Source organism: Henckelia pumila, chromosome 3 (genome assembly GCF_033568475.1).
Source record: "Henckelia pumila isolate YLH828 chromosome 3, ASM3356847v2, whole genome shotgun sequence".
Taxonomy (NCBI): Eukaryota; Viridiplantae; Streptophyta; class Magnoliopsida; order Lamiales; family Gesneriaceae; genus Henckelia; species Henckelia pumila.
This window is the reverse complement of record NC_133122.1, coordinates 2790791-2809542: the sequence shown is the minus strand read 5'-3', so window position 1 is coordinate 2809542 and position 18752 is coordinate 2790791.

Here is an 18752-nt window from a genome sequence, read left to right as displayed (position 1 = left end):
TTGGCGAAGCAAAATGTGTGAGTGCCTGGATATTAGGCTAATGAAATGTGTGCATGCGCATGTGCGGCACTTGGCACGGCGGCGTGCGCGTGTGGTCGGAACATGGGCGAAGCAAAACATGCGAGTGCCCGGATATTAGGCAAATGAAATGTGCACGTAGGCGGCACTTGCGCACGTCGGCGTAAGCATGTGGTTGGAACATGGACAATGTAAAACGTGCTCGCACTTGGCACTTGGTCCTTGGGTGTGCGCGTCCCCAAAACTTGGGAAAATAAAACGTGTGTGTACTTGGCACTTGACACTTGCCCGTGATCCACGAAAAAGGTACCTAAGTTGCAAGCTCCATGAAAAACAAATGCAAGTAAATGTGGCACGTAACTCAAACGTCCGAGTAGCATGAATAATTCAAATTAAACAATGTTGTTATCCTTCGTGCAAATAATGCATGCCAGATTAAATATGCTCAATTTATATTTTGATCGTACTGAAGTACAATTCTTATTGATCCAAGATTTTTGTTCTTGAATCACATCTCTAGATCTTATAAACATACTTGTTTCTTTATATCCTTTTCCTATAGGTGATTTAGATTTCTTAGATCCTGATGCCATAAATGTTTAGAATTTTTAGTTATAAATTTAATTCTTTATTTTCTAAATCTGTCTCTGATACCAGGTTGCGGAATTTTATCTGAATAGTCATTTTAATCTATTAGTCATTTTAATATATATCTAGTAAACTACTTTCATCATATTGTTCAATAAATTGGTTTTCTAAAAGAAATAATCGGTTGTTTATTATATAAATTTCATTGTAGATCTGAATACAAACTGGATCTGTATTTAATAAAGTCTTACTTTTATTTCCAAGAACTTTAAGTTTTTTTCTTAGAATAATTATTTCTTGTTTGATAGTCATACCAGGCATAATTTGTTTTAAATAGATTTTATTGTAAAATCATTAATCATCACTAATCTATAATTTGTAAACTGACTCTTCGAGTTTGTTCAATTAATCTGGATTCCAAATAATATATTAATTGGAACATGATCATATGTTCTTCGAATGTTAAAAAGTATAATGGAACTGTATTTGACATATTCTTAATTTGATCTTCTAAAACTTGTAGCTTTTTATTCAAAATATGTATTTCTAGTTTAATAGTTATTCCAGGCATATTTAAAAATTTATTTATAACAGATAAACGATTTGAATCCAATTTGGTTCCATTCATTAGTTATTATTACAAATTTTAATTGATAGATTGATTCAAATATAGTTAGATCAGAATTATTTATATGAATTTCATGAAATGTATCATATTCATGATCATCTTCTGTTTTAAACCAGTTTCTAATTATTAATTTTCTATTTCTTATAAAAGTTAATGACATGATTATAGTATGATGAGTTTTCAAATTTTTAATAGGGGCAGCAGGAGGTTTAGGAAGGTTACCTTGGTTGATCAATCCTTGATTTAAAGCAGAGGCCAAATCCTTGTTTTCCCTTAGCGATCACCTGATCAAACGGTACTCACCTTTTGGATTTCCAGGTTTACTTTGATCATGGATCTTTCAATCCTTGGCTTCCAGCCTTCTTCCTCCTTACGCCCGGCTTGTTTAGATAGTTGCCATAAGGCTAGATTTGTTTATGATTTTATGTTTCTTAGTTTCAGATAATTTTCATACGTCTTGTATGAACCAGATTGTAAGAAACTTAAGAAGAGAGAGAGAGAGACTCAAACTTCAACTTATATTTCACAAAGACAGACCTCTCCTTAAATAGGCGTGGAGAAACGCTTAAAGACAGGAGTTCATGGAGGGACCACTCCGACACTACATATTTTAAAAATAAAACATTATTGAAAATGATTCATTTATCGTCTGAATGGACGCCTTTACACGTGGTGTGGTCCACGATTATAATTTTATTACATTGAGTTGATGTCTGTATCACTGGTGGCTTCGGACCATTTCTTTATTGGTTTGTCTTCTTTGACAGCTGTTTCTTCTGTCTTTAGGCAATGTCCATATTTGTGAGTGGAAATCATTGTTCCTAATTTCTTGCATAGCATCTGTTGAGTTTCTATTGTCATATCGACTCTTGATTCATATATTGGCGCTTCAAATTGAGCCAACATTGTTAGGTCTTTCTTCTGGATAAGATCCTTATGTCCAATGTGAAAGAGTAGGTGCCCGGTTATCCAACTTATGGCTAAGGGCTTTTATGACTCTATGTATAAACAATCTTTGTTTAATATAATTTACATTCATTAATGACATTTTCTTTGTCTTTATTCATATTGTTATATTGTGATATACTATTATTGTTTTGATAAAGACCTTGAATATACTATAGTGTAAGTAAGATGAGATAGTGAATAAAGATAGATCACTATTATGAAACACATCTTATAGTCACTGTATATTCTAAACAGTTCCTAGTCAATTGAGTCGTCCGCTAATAAGGATAAGGATCGCTCGAGATTAAGACTAGCATTTGTGATGCCAAGTACCATGTTTCATTGGTAATGGACATGCAGATGTTCAAAGCATGCAAATGGATATTCATATGATGAATGATCGAACTACCATATTCGGACTTTCCAAGTGGTTATTATTATTTGAGTGGATAAGTCCGCGGTTTTGGTTGTAAACAATTAGTCCTTACTACTTGAAACATCATTGAGACTCTATATGTTAGTACTGTACTTTGACTCGTTTACCGACTCTATTGGGGTCATCAGGTGCCGGGATTGGGTACAGTTACGACACATATAGGAGTCGATGCTTTGTTTTCAAGGATTCACCACATACTTGCAAGTGTGGATATCCTATGCGATCTGAGGAGATATTAGTGTGACAAATCTCTGGCCAGAGTACATGATGTGCTTTAAGAAATGGTTTCCTAGTAGCACATGCGATGTCACTATTTGATCTTCAAGATGCATTGCATAGTTATCGAATCTCGAACGACTCTCGATGTACCAATGGTTGTTGATTCGATCGGGATATATGGATGAAGGGACCATACTGTATGCTAACCAAAACCTACTGGTTCTTGCAGGCACTATCAGTGATACCTAGGGAATCATGGGGCGATGTTGCTAGACGCTCTTACCATGATTCGTTGGGCAAGTCGGAAATCGTTGTTCCGAGTCACAAGGAGTTGTGAGCCCACGGCTAGCTGTATCCCTGAACCATTGAGGGTCACACAAGTAATGGATTACTAAACCCCGTTGAGATAGTTAAATTTAAAGAGTTAAATTTAATGAAAGAAAAGTTGGACTTCTTAACTAAAGGGAGTGGAATTTCCTAAAATGACATATGGATGGACATTTTTGGAAATCACTGAATTTGGATTCAGAAAAATTATCTTGACTTTAAAAGATGCAGAAATGGTTTCTGTGCACATTGGTGAAATCAGTTTATCAATCGGAGTCATGATGAATTTTATATTAATTTCTATAATGACAGGCTTGGCTTGTTGGGCTTAAGTTATGGATTATGGGCCCTAAGGAGTTAGAGTCCTAATATAATTATAACTTAATCTAGTCTAGAAATTATCTATAAATATAGGTGTAGTGTTCGAAAATTAGGGGCATTCCATTCTTGCAATTTTCGAATTACACACAAATATTTTCAAGGGGTTTTTTTCGAAAATCCTCTACTCCCTTTTGAGAAAATTCGGTCTGTGATTTTTCTGAAAAGTCACTTTCTAAATTGACAGATCAAATCTGTTTATTCTCTACGATAAACATCTGGTTGATTTCTAGTGCAATCAATCAGAGGGTTACTGTTTTCTATTTGTGGACCTAATTTCGAAGATTGGTCGAGCAAGTCATCGGTTCCCGGGATTTACAACAAGAGAAGATTAAATTCTGTTGGAGTCCATAATCAAGCCTTAGCTTGAAGAGGTAAAAATATTTAATTATGAATTTATATTTTTACTTGCAAGATTTTAATCGTTAGGATTTGATACCCACGATATGAAATCGTTCCATATCGAAAAATAAAATTTTTAAAACGTCCGCTGCTCCGGGTGTCACATCCGTGTGATCAGAGAATGCATGTTCCAACACAGTGGTTAATAAAATTTTACTGGATGCAAAATTTATTTTAACTTTTTAGTTTTCATCAATCTTTCCAGTTTTTGAGATCATGTCAATTAGTGTCTTTATTCTTATCTCTGAAAGTGTTGAGATATCCGTGATTGATTTCTCTTCGTTTGATCCTTTGAATAAGAATTTTTCTTTATTTCTTCGACATTAGATGTATACCATTGGTTGGTAGAATTTGTCATTATCCCAATCTGGAAGGGTTGAAGAAATACTCAATTCTAATATTGGATCGTCTTTGAAGACTGCTTTCTTGAATTGAATAATACTATTTCTCAATTGGTAGGGAAATAGTTCTATTTCTTGGTTGTTTGGACTGACTTCCAATCCACTTAATAATCCATTGGAGAAGAATCTTGCAACTTCATGTGCTGGAGCACCTTGTAGTTTTTTTGCTCTGGATATATTCTGTGTATCACAAGTTTGTAACCAATGACCTGCATCTGTTTTGATTGTCCTTAAATAATTTAATGTTTCGAAAAACTCATTTTTGAATTTTTCTGCGAAATTTGTTTTTTCAAAAATTTGTTTTTGTGGTCGCAGATTGACCATCTTTCTATCTCTTTTTCAAGGGCGCTATTAAACGTTCTTTCTTCTTTTTTATTTTTCTCGGTGCTGGCTGTGTCCACCGATTCTTTTTTCTTTTCTTTTTCTTTGTTGTCAGTGTTGGCTGTGACCACTGACTGTTTTTCATTTATCTCCATTATTTTGTCAAATGGAGTTGCTATCTTGATTGGTGTTCTTGATGAGGATGATGATGATGACGAGGTTGTCATTTTCTCTTTTACCCTTTTAATTTTTCCGCTTAAATTCTTTTTCTTCTGTTGAAGAATTTGAATTTCTTCCTCTAAATCAATTAGTTGTTCTTCCAATTGACTTAAATCCATCTTGAATATGTCCTGCATAAGAAAACGTATATATACATATAATGGTTAGTAATATAACTCTTCTCTTGAGTAATTCAGATAGTTTTATTATGCGTATCATTGCATTTATGAATTCTTTTGCAAGAATTGAACCAATCTTTATGAGATTGATTATTTTACTCATAATAAATAATTCATGTTTCTGAATATAAATCTCATTTCATCAACTTATATTCCCCATGATTTCTGAGGCATGTTCGGATGACTTAAAGTCATAAAATAATTCATGTTTCTAAATATAAATCTCATTTCATCAATTTATATTCCCCATGCTTTCTGAGCCATGTTCGGATGACTCGAAGTCATTTTCTGGATCGCTTAGGATCTCTTTTGTTATTCCGTTACTACGGATAGTATAATTTGGGTGAAGCTCTCTAGTTAATGCATCTGGTAATGAATTATCTGTTCCTTTGACATGCTGTATTTCGAACTGATAATGGTTTAATTTCAATTGCCATCTGATTAACCGTGCTGCGTTTCTTCCTGCATTTCTTGATATTTTTCTTGTTTTGAAATATGTTAAATTCATATTATCTGTTCTTACTAAAAATGGTTTAGAAATAAGATAAATTTCATAAGTTCTAATTGTAAAAATCAAAGCTAATAATTCTTTTTCATTCGAATGATAATTTAATTGTGCTCCTTGAAAGTTCCTGATGTATAATTACATAATTCTTCATTATTTCTAGTGGCCGTTTTAGTAAGTTCTTCTAAATTCCTTTCTCCTGTATAAGCTTTTAAACATGCTCCCCAATATTTATCTGACGCATCTGTTTCAATTATTATTATGTCTTTATTTGATGGAAAATATAATTCAGGGAGATTACTAATTACTTTCTTTTTAATTGTATCTATATAATTAGTGTCTTCTTTTGACCAATTCCATTTATAGTCTTGTTTAAGTTTTACCTGTAAAGGTTTTCTAATCTCTGCGAGCTTCTTAATGTAATTTCCAGAATATGTTAATAATCCTAGAAATCTTCTTAGTTGATCTTTATCTTTGATTTCACTAGGAAAATCATGAATTTTATTAAGTATATGTTGTTGTAAACAATGTTTACCATCTTCAATTTGTAATCCTAGATAATTTATTTTTGTTTTAAACAATTGTGCTTTCTTTTCTGAAAGTATAATTCCATCTTTATGACAAATATCTAATACTATCATAAGGTCTTTATAATGTTGATCTAATGTTTTTAAATAAATTAATATATCATCTATGTAGACACAACAAAAATCTACATATGGTTTGAATGATTCATCCATGTATCTTTGGAAGATACCAGGTGCTTGTTTGAGTCCGAAAGGTAATACTGTCCATTGGTATTGCCCTTTTGGACAACTAAATGCTGTAAGTAATTGTTTTTGAGAATCTAGCTTAATTTGCCAGAACCCTGATTTACAATCTAGGCTGGAGAAATATTTCATTCCCCCTATGTAAGATAATAAATCATTTTTATTCGGGATATAATATTCATCCATAATTGTTACATTATTCATTTTTCTATAATCAATTACCATTCTTTTTTTATCAGTATCCTTTTTACTGACATAAAATGCCGGTGAAGAGTGTTGACTCTTTCTTGGAATAATTATTTTGAATTTAAGTAGTTCTTGAATTTCTTTTTCGAATATTTTCACATCATCCATGTTGCATCTTCTTTGTGCTTCACGGATTGTGAGGTTAGGGTCCTTAAGTTTTATTGAAGCAGTAAACTGTTTTCTTTTCTTAATTTTATCCTGAGGGTTTTCAGAACAAATATCATGAAATTTCTTCATGATTTTTTTTTCAGGATTAATTATTAAAATATTTTCTATTTTAAATTCTATTGGGTTTGTATTTCGCTTATGGAAATTCTTTGTAAATCCTTCATTTTCTACACGAAATGATGTTCGTATTTTGGGAATGTGAATCATTGATGATCATTTGTTTAAAGTTATGTGATCTTCAAATTGTGTAAAAGGAAGATATTGTCTTATAAAGTTATTTCCTATTATGATGCAACAGGGCAGCGCACGGGCAGCGACGAGCTACCCACCTCCACGTGGAAAGCCCTGTCCCACGTGGAGGCGGGGCTGCCCGGGAATGTCCCGGGCAGTCCGGAAATTTTTAAATTTGTTTTTTTGGATTTTTTGAAATTTTTTAAATTTTAGTTTTTGGTCTGATCGAAAATTGTTTTTGATTGGTCCACGAGGCATCGGATCAAATTGTTTGAGCCTGAAATTTTTAAAATTGTTTTTTGGATAAATTTGAATTTTTGGAAAATTTATAAATTTTATCCGTTAAATTAGATTTTATAAAATTAATTATTTTGATACAATTGATGATAAGATATGATCTTATGAAAGGATAAAATAAAATTTGATTTTATCTTTTTTAATTATGATGCCATTGCATGTTATCCAATTATTTAATTGTTGAATTAATTATTGGATAAAAGGATGATCGATTGCTGTAGTGACCCGTTTCCAGAATTAGCGATTAATGAGTATATTAATCGTGTAATCATGTTTAGGTTAAGTAAAACATGATTAAGGAAATTCCAAATGGATTAACGAAGTCCAGAAATGGATTCAGGATACTCAAAATAGCCGGGAAGGTCCCGAAGGTCCGGAGGGTTCGGAAGCTCCGAACCAAGTCAGGAGGCTCCGAACTGGATCGGAGGATCCGAACTCAGGATCGGAGGCTCCGAAGTGGATCGGAAGCTCCGTCGGTAGGATCGGACACTCCGATCGGGACCAGGGCACGTGTCATCACTAACGTCAGCAAGGTGACGTCATGGCTGACGTAATATTAGGCGATCGGACGCTCCGAAGATAGGATCGGAGGATGCGATCGTGTTCGGACGTTCCGAACCGGGTTCGGAGGCTCCGAACTTCGTCTATAAATAGGGGGCCGAGATTTCATTTTCAAGTGCACCTTTCCCTCTCTTCTCTCTGATTCCTAAGCCTTCTAACTCAGATCTAGGGAGTTCTAGGCATCCTATTGGGAATCCAGAAGTGGCATAGCGATCCAGGCGTCGAGGCGGAGCTGTGGCCTAGTTTTGAGGCAATTGTCATCAGTGGGCTGACAACGGACGCAGGTATAGCTATGGTCTCCTTAAATTATTTAGGAGTATGCAATAACTTAATTAAGGCTTTTAGAGCTTAATTATTAATGCATGGGTATTTGCATTGTAGAGCTGATATAGGCTTGGAACCTAGAGTGGGACTGCTAGGAACTGCCTGTAGTAAGGTACGCAAGTACAGACTGAGATAGCCAGCGGGTTTTGCATGCTTATATGTTGCATTTGTGTGTCATATTATTATGCAGCATGTGCATATCATATTGTGCATGTCCATCTTGTGAGATGAGCCATGTAGGGCCGCTCAGCCCTGTCTTGACGGTTGATGTCTAGGGCCCATTGACTGACGGGTCATGGGTGGCTAGCATCGGGGGACACGGTCCACGTCCTGTAGGAATGAGCAGTGTACGCAGGGTTTGCTCCCCGGGTTGTACTACTCATATCCTAGGCGCTATTACTGAGCAGTTATATACAGTTATCCCAGATATGGATACCCTATCATTTGCATGCATCATATCTGTATGTTTTACCCAGTGCTTTCATATTGAGCTTAGAGCTCACGTCCAATCTTTTCTGTGTATTTGGACACCCCATTCGACGGGGCTGGTGTAGGTGCAGGATTGAGCACCCGGAGCTTGGAGTAGCCAGTGACCAGTGAAGACAGCAGGATTAGCTGTAGGTTTTGCCTTTAGGCTATTTATTCGATTTGGTTGTATAAATTGAATTTATTTAACCGGTTGTATTCTGCCGGTCTGTTTTTACTTAAGTCTTCCGCAACGATTTATTTAATGCATGTTTAATTATGCTCTTAACTCTGATTAGGTAGTGGATCCGGGTAGGGTCGCTACATTTATTGATCAGAGCATATGCATGCAAGAGACATGGGATATAGTAATGAGACTTTGGGTTATCATTATAGGATGGATGAGACCTTGGAAGAATTATGGTGCGGAAACTAGTTTGCCCAGAGACTATCATCATCGGTAGGATTTCTAAAGATTTGGCTAATGGGATTCTAGCAAGTGCGGTCAGGAGTGATGGATCGTGTCCGAGTTTTCAAGATCTCTACTCATATGGATCCTAATTTTGGATCGAGCACCGGATGTCAGAGGCAGTGGCAGAGCATTGGATGGGACGCACTTGATGCTTGCATCTGTATCGTCAATACCATGATGACACTACTCTGAAGATTCTCGAGTCGTAGATGGAGAGATTGTCAAATAGACCTTCACCAGAGAATGCCTCAAGTGCCTAAAGCATGACAAGTTTCGAACGTGAGGTCTTTAACCTCATGCAGAACATAGGTTTGCCGGTATGCTGATATCGATACTTTCGGTAGGCACACGGGAAACTTTTTGTTCAAAAGCATGATATGAATACAAGAAGAACGCTGATGGTAGATCGTGAGCAGAAGGAGTCGACTGACATGCACTGACGCAGAGCATAGCTGGTTAGCTATCACGAGCCATTTCTCCGGAGTTCTTCGTAGGAGGACATGTAGAGAGACTTGGTCGAGAGTATGCTTGTATCGATGCGTGTGTCGATTAGAAGCTTCATGCTCAAAAAAACGAAGACTAGTACGATGATTTAAATACTGTATTGATGTAGTTGTAAACAGTATTTCAGTTGTAATGAATCATCATACTTTAGTTCAAGTTTGATTGTACATTTCATTGTATTTTGAATACTGTATGTATTACATGGGATTGTAATTGAGGAACTGTACATAAATGGAAGCAATGATACATGTTTTATTTATCCATCAATTCGTGAATGATTGCAAGTGATTTTGACATTGTTTTAGTTGATTAGTGTTCAACTATTGTGGCTCATGGGATTTGAGGGGGCCGATTGTGACAGTTTGAATTGTGGTTAGTCTAGGAGTTTTCCTAAGATTGACCTAGTTAGTCAGTGGACTATGTTAGTGCCAGCAATGAGTGGACTCATCTAGAGGCATTAAGGGTATTGTTCGGTTTAGAACATTTAAGCTTTGTTCTAGGTTGTTTCCTTAGAACAGGTTGTCTGACCTTTGTTAGGTTGAGGCTTGTGATGATAGGTTTTCATCAGGGATACCAGGTCCAGTATATGCCGAGAGTTGTGGACTATGACCATGACCAGACGTGATGGGGCGCAACCCTATGCCAGTATTACTCTGGGAGTCCTTGTACTTCAGAGGTTATCTGGGAGCTTTGGTGCTTCACGATTGGCGGTGGGAAGGCTATTCAGTCTAGGGATTTGGTAGCAGTCACGACGAGGTATGACCTTGGATTAGATATCAGGTTTGATATCAATGGTTTGATATCATCTGGTGTGCCAGAGATATAGTTTGAATATTCTGCTGTAGGAACCAGTCATGGAGGGATTTTCTTGACAAGTGTATACTCTGAGCAGATAGATTTTAACCTTTGGGTTACTGCTAGACGTGTGGATCTAGTAGGTGGACGGATTTCTACCAGCGATGACTAGGGGTTGTCATCAGAGTTGTGGTTAGAATTTCCTTGTGATAGGAATTATCCAAGATATTGGATGGGATGTTGTTACGAGACTTAGACTCGAATACGAGGACTACTCCTTGATGATTGACTTCATCTATGATAGATCATGTCAGACGCTAAGGATTGTACAGAGCTATCTGAGATATGAGGGAAGCATGGCCTATGACCGTGAAACATTGGTGGTTGTCCAGGTGGGTTACTGAGGTAAGCTATCTTAGTCTTGAACTGTTGCACAATCTTGGCGAGTGATATGATCAGGAGAGTGTTCGAAGATTTTGGAAATCTTTGGGATTCTTTAGTTATTCTTCTTGGACTTGACGAGCCGTGGTGTTCATTCTGAATGAACGAGGTAAGGATAGTAAGTCTAGTGGTTGCGCTAAGTATTATCTGATATTTTCAGAGATTGAGCGTAGGATCTTTCATGGGATGGAAATGGGCTTAGTTTATCTTGATGTTTGCCTTGGGTGAACAAGACAATGATTAGTAGTGCTAAGGTGGCACGAGATCTGTGCTAGTGACTGCTAGTGGTTATTGGCTAAACTCTGACAGAGTTAGGATGGTTAAGTTCAGAATACGAAGCAGCGGTTAGTAGTGCTCAAAGGGCGCAGGACTTGTGCCAAGTAAACTACTTATGTACTGTGATCTGACAACGTTTTGAAATGGTTCTTTGTGGCAACTAAAGTCATGGTTATTGACCAAGACATGTAGGTTGGATGATCAGTGGTGGTCTGATCTGATAAGTGCGAGCTTAAGTAGATCGACGAATTCGATTGGTTGAGCCAATCAGGGTTGATCAGGATGTAGCAATTAAGAAATACTTGGGATAGTATTTTGTCAAGTAAATGCTTATGGGATGAGTACTGAATACCATCTCAGAGAAATCGGAGATTTGAGATATTTAGTCTCAATGATTGCCATAAATGAATCTTCTGGGATTTCTGTAATCGGGAACGATTGCAAGTGGACTTGTATGATCAATTTAGGTGCTAACTTGACAGTGGAGACAAACAAGGGAATTGGTAGTTTCCAGTATGGTGCATTCTTGTTAATAAGGAAGCTGATATTGATCCAATCAATTGCTTAGTGATAGCAATAGGTCAGGAAAGTATTATGTTGTTGTTTCATGTGAGAGTTTTCCATTGAACAACAATAGTGATTGTTGACCGGACATTTCGGTTAAGTGAGGGAATCTATGTGTACCGTTGTGGTTGGATCCGACGAGTAGTTGGAAATGCTAATGGACATTAGTAAGGAAACATCAGTTGTCTGATCTGTGTGACATTAGCTAGGATCTGATCCTCGAGATCTAGCAGGATGTGTCACTAGTCTTCTAGCATGTGATGAACGATGTCTCTAAAATGATAGAGATAGTAGAATTTCAACTTAGTAGCCAACAAGATTGTTGTGGGAATTGAAGATTTCGCAAGGTAGCAATGAAGCAACTTTGTTCTTTCCAGTCAACAAGCCATATCCGTACGGATTGTTTGTCAAGAATATTGCACATTAGCAATGATCGATATTTGGATGTGCGTCGGGTGGAAAGTTACTTCGAGCGCAAGTGTTTCCCAGGATCGATTAGGGAATCGACGAATTAGTTCAATCAGTGTTGAGACTGATGCATTTAGCAAGGGAGCGATTTGACTATTGAGGATCCGCTGGGATTTAGTTTCCAGGATCTCTATGATTCGATCTTGCGAGGTTGGGAGGAGCGATGATGGTAGCATCAGAGACTTTGAGTTGAGTTATACCAGGTGCAATGACTGTCGAGTTTCGAGACGGAATAGGAAGCATTTCCATATGTCTGTGCACTATGGAATGTCCCAGTCAAGCATATTGGTGGGAGCTTGCCTTAGTCTTGATGCGTGTATAGTGATTGCGAGTATGTATAACTATCAGGAGGATGTCTAACGATTGAGATTCATGGGTGAATAACCTATGGGTGAAGTGATGTAGATCATTAGAGGTGTAATAACTTCTATTGCAATGTATGCGTGACTTCGCAGGCCAATGGCTAGGAGATGATGTAGCGTCATAAATTGCAAGTGACGATAGTTATCATCAAGGCACAGTGTTGAGGTTATGCTAAGAAACGTGGACAGCAGAATGTACTAGACATGATGGTTTAAGTTCCCAGTATTTCTTGGGAAGCCGGTTGTGCTTCAGAGAGAGTGGGGAGGGTAACCAGTCTAGGGAACATTGTGAGCAGTTACGTTGGAGTATAGACTTGAGTCAACTGGATTACCTTAAAGAGAGATTCATGTTAGAATGAGTCAGCACAATGTTGGGATTAGTGTTTTCCTGACTAGAGGTGTTGAGCACTGAGAACTTTTGGAACCATTAGATGGTTAGATTCGAGAAGTAATTCAACGAATGCAGTAAAACCATTCAGGTTATGACTTGATCTTCGTTAGTCTAAAAATACCTTAGGACGATGATATTAATCAAGCGAGTATTGAATCCTTCGTGGTCAGGAAGATCGTGGTCCGAGTGAAAGAGGTATCAGTGTTACGATACGCGAGCGCAAGGGAAGTTCGATTGTCGACCAGTAGCGCAGTAATTTTCAGTTGGGAAAATGTTAATGCGGTTCAGCATTAATGGAGCTTGCAGAGAATTCAACGGGATTTTGAGTGTGTCGGAGGATATTTCGACCAGACACTCGAGAAAGGGTTTCTTGTACGTTCTCGAGGTTTACCCTAGATTTCGAGGATGAAATCTTTTAAAGGGGGGGATAATGTAGTGACCCATTTTTAGAATTAGCGATTAATGAGTATATTAATCGTGTAATCATGTTTAGATTAAGTAAAACATGATTAAGGAAATCCCGAATGGGTTGACGAAGTTCAGAAATGGATTCAGGACACTCAAAATAGCCGGGAAGGTCCCGAAGGTCCGGAGGGTTCGGAAGCTCCGAACCAAGTTAGGAGGCTCCGAACTGGATCGGAGGATCCGAACTCAATATCGGAGGCTCCGAAGTGGATCGGAAGCTCCGTCGGTAGGATCGGACGCTCCGATCGGGACCAGGGCACGTGTCATCGCTGACATCAGCAAGGTGAAGTCATGGCTGACGTAATATTAGGCGATCGGATGCTCCGAAGATAGGATCGGAGGATCCGATCGTGTTCTGACGTTCCGAACCGGGTTCGGAGCCTCCGAAATTCGTCTATAAATAGGGGGCCGAGATTTCATTTTCAAGTGCACCTTTCCCTCTCTTCTCTCTGATTTCTAAGCCTTCTAACTCAGATCTAGGGAGTTCTAGGAATTCTATTGGGAATCCGGAAGTGGCATAGCGATCCAGGCGTCGAGGCGGAGCTATGGCCTAGTTTTGAGGCAATTGTCATCAGCGGGCTGACGATGGACGCAGGTATAACTATGGTCTCCTTAAATTATTTAGGAGTATGCAATAGCTTAATTAAGGCTTTTAGAGCTTAATTATTAATGCATGGGTATTTGCATTGTAGAGCTGATATAGGCTTGGAACCTAGAGTGGGACTGCTAGGAACTGCCTGTAGTAAGGTACGCAAGTACAGACTGAGATAGCCAGCGGGTTTTGCATGCTTATATGTTGCATTTGTGTGTCATATTATTATGAAGCATGTGCATATCATATTGTCCCTGTCCATCTTGTGAGATGAGCCATGTAGGGCCGCTCAGCCCTGTTTGGACGGTTGATGTCTAGGGCCCATTGACTTACGGGTCATGGGTGGCTAGCATCGGGGGACATGGTCCACGTCCTATAGGAATGAGCAGTGTACGCAGGGTTTGCTCCCCGGGTTGTACCACTCATATCCTAGGCGCTATTACTGAGCAGTTATATACAGTTATCCCAGATATGGATACCCTATCATTTGCATGCATCATATCTGTATGTTTTACCCAGTGCTTTCGTATTGAGCTTAGAGCTCACGTCCAGTCTTTTCTGTGTATTTGGACACCCCATTTGACGGGGCAGGTGTAGGTGCAGTATTGAGCACCCGGAGCTTGGAGTAGCCAGTGACCAGTGAAGACAGCAGGATTAGCTGTAGGTTTTGCCTTTAGGCTATTTATTCGATTTGGTTGTATAAATCGAATTTATTTAACCAGTTGTATTCTGCCGGTCTGTTTTTACTTAATTCTTCCGCAGCGATTTATTTAATGCATGTTTAATTATGCTCTTAACTCTGATTAAGTAGTGGATACGGGTAGGGTCGCTACAATTGCAATGACCAATATTATAGGTGTATGTTAGGTTGTTTACATTTGGTTTTATTGTTGTTGGGTTTTATTAATGGGCTTGGTTTATGGCCTAATTTGAATTTTCATTTGTAATAAAAAGTGGGCCTGGTTTATGGCCCGTTCCTACCCTTAAATATGTATCCCCTACTTGTCATCAAAATTTATTGTAAATTTATTATACGTAGTGGGAGATAAAGATTTGAAGACAAAGGTGGGCCCAGCAGACAATAAAGACCGAAAAAATGTAAATTGAAAGCTAAATGTAATAGGATTGCATTGCATACTTGAATATCACCTAGAATTGGACTTAAACTCGTGATTGGCAATCACGGGTCGATTAGTGATTGGGATCGATCATCCTTTAAATAATATATGATATTATTGTTGTATGCATGTTTAGACTAAATTGTATGAATCCTGCAAGCATACAAATATTGCATGATGAGACAATTTTCAAAATTAAAAATCCCTCATTTTAAATATGATTTAAAATTGATATGAAGATAAACAAAAGGGAATTTAAATATTGTTTAAATGTTCCTACCTTCCATCAACGATCAATGTATAAGATGCTACCCGCGGGCACGATCCGGCTCATATTATTGGGGGGGGGGGGGGGGCCATTCGTCGGAAAGTTGTACATTGGATCGACACATGTTGTAAGTTGGGTGGAACTCCCCTGGGATTGGCTCATATTATTGGGGATCCACATGGCGACCGTCCATCACAACTTAATATTGATGGATCATCTTGACATGTCACATTAAATGGCGTCATATTATTGGGCCCTTATTGGACATGAGGTAAAAACATGGTGTTTCTTTGGAAGCAATTGGGCTCTATCATTTGAAAATTATGGTTGGCTGATATTATTCGGGACTATAGTTTGTCAATTGGACTCCATGTTCCCACTAAGGAAAAAAGTTTCCCGTTTTCACTAGAGGGTAGTGAAATCGTTAAAATAGTGGGAGTGAAATTCATAAAATTAAATTTCGCCATATTTTATGTCTTAGTAAATTAATTAAACAATCACTGATTATTGTCTGTTTCTTTTCAATATTTCATTACAATGAATTCGCGCAATCCACTATACTCAATTCTCGAACAAAACAAATTGGCTGGCGCAAACTATATGGAAGCACCGACTAATATAAGTCCGGATGAATTGGCAAAACTTGATCAATGGTGGGACCATGATATCAAGGCTAAATGCTATATGCAAGCTTCAATGTCTGATGAACTCCAGAGGAGATTTGAGGATACCGTGAATGCTGCTGACATACACATTCACCTCAAGGAACTTTTTGGAGCTCAGTCAAGGTCGGAGAGGTATGCCACCGTCAAAGAGCTCATGACATGCCGCATGCGAGATGGGACTTCTGTACGTGAGCATGGGGTACACATGATTGGGCTAATTGAGAAGTTGGTAACACTCGATTTGACATTGGAGCATGAATTGAATACGGACTTATTGCTTCTTTCACTTCCTTCGTCGTTTGATGGATTTGTGGTGAACTTCAATATGAACAAGATAGAGACCACCCTTGAAGAGATGGTTAATATGCTTGTGTCTTATGAGGCCACATTAAAGAAGTAAAAACCGGTACTCTTGGTTGGATCCTCTTCTTACTCTAAGAAGGGGTCAAGTGGAAAGGGTAAGAAACGTTCTGCCCCACCCAAGAAAATTGTACCACAGAAGAAGGGCAAGACAAAAGCTTCAAACGTGAACATATCTGGAGATATTTTCCATCACTGCAAGAAACCCGATCATTGGAAACGTAACTGCAAGGAATACCTCGAGCAGTTTCGAACTGCAAAGGGTATGTTTTACATTGAAATAAATGTTTCACTTAATACTACTTCTTGGGTATTAGATATCGGATGTGGATCTTACATTTGCAATGATTTGCAGGTGATGACAAGAAGTTGTAAGCTTAGGATGGGTGAGACCCAGCTGAGGCTCGAAAATGGTTCCAGAGTTGAAGCCAAAGTAGTGGGTGACGTTTATTTAGTTTTGCAGAAAAATTTTAAGTTATTTTTGAGAGATGTTTTATTTGTGCCAGATTTAGTTAAAAACATTATTTCTGTTTCTATGCTTGATAGAGATGGTTTTTCTTGTAATTTTGTAAATGAGATTTGCAATATTTACAAGAATGAATGTTTGATTGGAAATGGACAACTTGAAAACGATCTATATATCTTAAAATTAAAAGACGTTCCAATTAATTATGTTGATAAACCGGTAACAACAAATAAAAGGAAAAATAATAGTCAAAACCCGGCAAACCTTTGGCATGCTAGGCTAGGTCATATTTCCTCAAGGAGGATGAACAAGCTAGTGGGAGAGGACATGTTTGATATGTCTGATATTAACTCTCTACCTACTTGTGAGTCCTGCCTAAAAGGAAAAATGACTAAATTTCGTTTCAAAGGAAAGCCTGAGTGTAGTCAAAATCTGTTAGATTTGAAACATACAGATGTTTGCGACCATTTAGTATCGATACTAAATTTGGTCACACCTACTTCATTAAATTTTTTTTGATGATTATTCTAGGTATGGGTATTTATATTTAATGAAATATAAGTCTGAATCATTTGAAAAGTTCAAAGAATTCAAGGCTGAAGTAGAAAACAAACAAGGTAGAAGTATTAAAGCACTTCGATCGAATCGAGGTGGAGAATACTTAAGTACCGAGTTTTTGAGCTATCTAAAAGAGAATGGGATTCTCTCTCAGTGGATTCCTCCTATGACACCTCAGCTAAATGGTGTCTCGGAGCATCGCAATCAAACTTTGTTGGACATGGTTCGATCTATGTTGAGCTTCACTGAGCTCCCTCCTTCGTTTTGGGGCTATGCACTTGAAACGGTGGTGTTGTTGTTGAACAATGTTCACACCAAAGCAGTGAATAAAAATCCATACGAGTTATGGAATGGCAAAGCTCCTAAGTATTCGTACTTGAGGATTTGGGGAAGTCCTGCTTACGTGAAGCAGACAGTAGGAGATAAGTTGGATAGTCGATCCACCTTATGTTATTTTGTAGGATATCCGAAGAATTCAATCGGATATTATTTCTATCATCCTACTGAAACAAAAGTGTTTGTTTCGAGGAAGCCACCTTCATGGAGAAGGAGTTTTTATTAGATAAGAAAGGCAAGATGATGGAACTCGAAGAAATTCAAGAAGAACCTGAGATACAAAATAACGATCCCATACCTCAAGATCCTTTAGTGGACACGCCTACATCTAGGAGATCCGAGAGGACTTCTAGACCTCCTATTCGATATGGTCTTCTTCTTGAAGAGGATCAAAGTGAACCCGACATTGGATGTGATCCAAGAAACTTCAAGGAAGCAATTTCTGATGCGGATTCGAATTTATGGCTTGATGCTATGCAGTCGGAAATAGACTCGATGCATACAAACCAAATTTGGTCTTTAGTAGATCCTCCCGATGGAATTGTTCCAATAGGGTGTAAATGGATCTACAAGAGAATACTTGGGCCTGATGGCAAGGTACTAACCTACAAGGCACGATTGGTAGCAAAAGGTTATACTCAAAGACAAGGAGTTGACTATGATGAAACCTTTTCACCCGTCGCAATGTTCAATTCCATAAGAATCCTTATTGCCATAGCAGCATGGTATGACTATGAGATATGGCAAATGGATGTGAAGACTGCATTTTTTAATGGAAACATTAAGGAAGAAATCTATATGATGCAGCCCGAGGGATTCACATCCATGGGAAGCGAGCATAAGGTATGCAAGCTTCAGAGATCAATTTATGGTCTCAAACAAGCATCAAGAAGTTGGAACCAGAAATTTGATGAAACAATAAAGGACTTTGGTTTCATCAAAAACCCGGAGGAACCATGCGTGTACAAGAAAGTAGTTAAGGATGCGATGACGTTCTTAGTGCTTTATGTTGATGACATC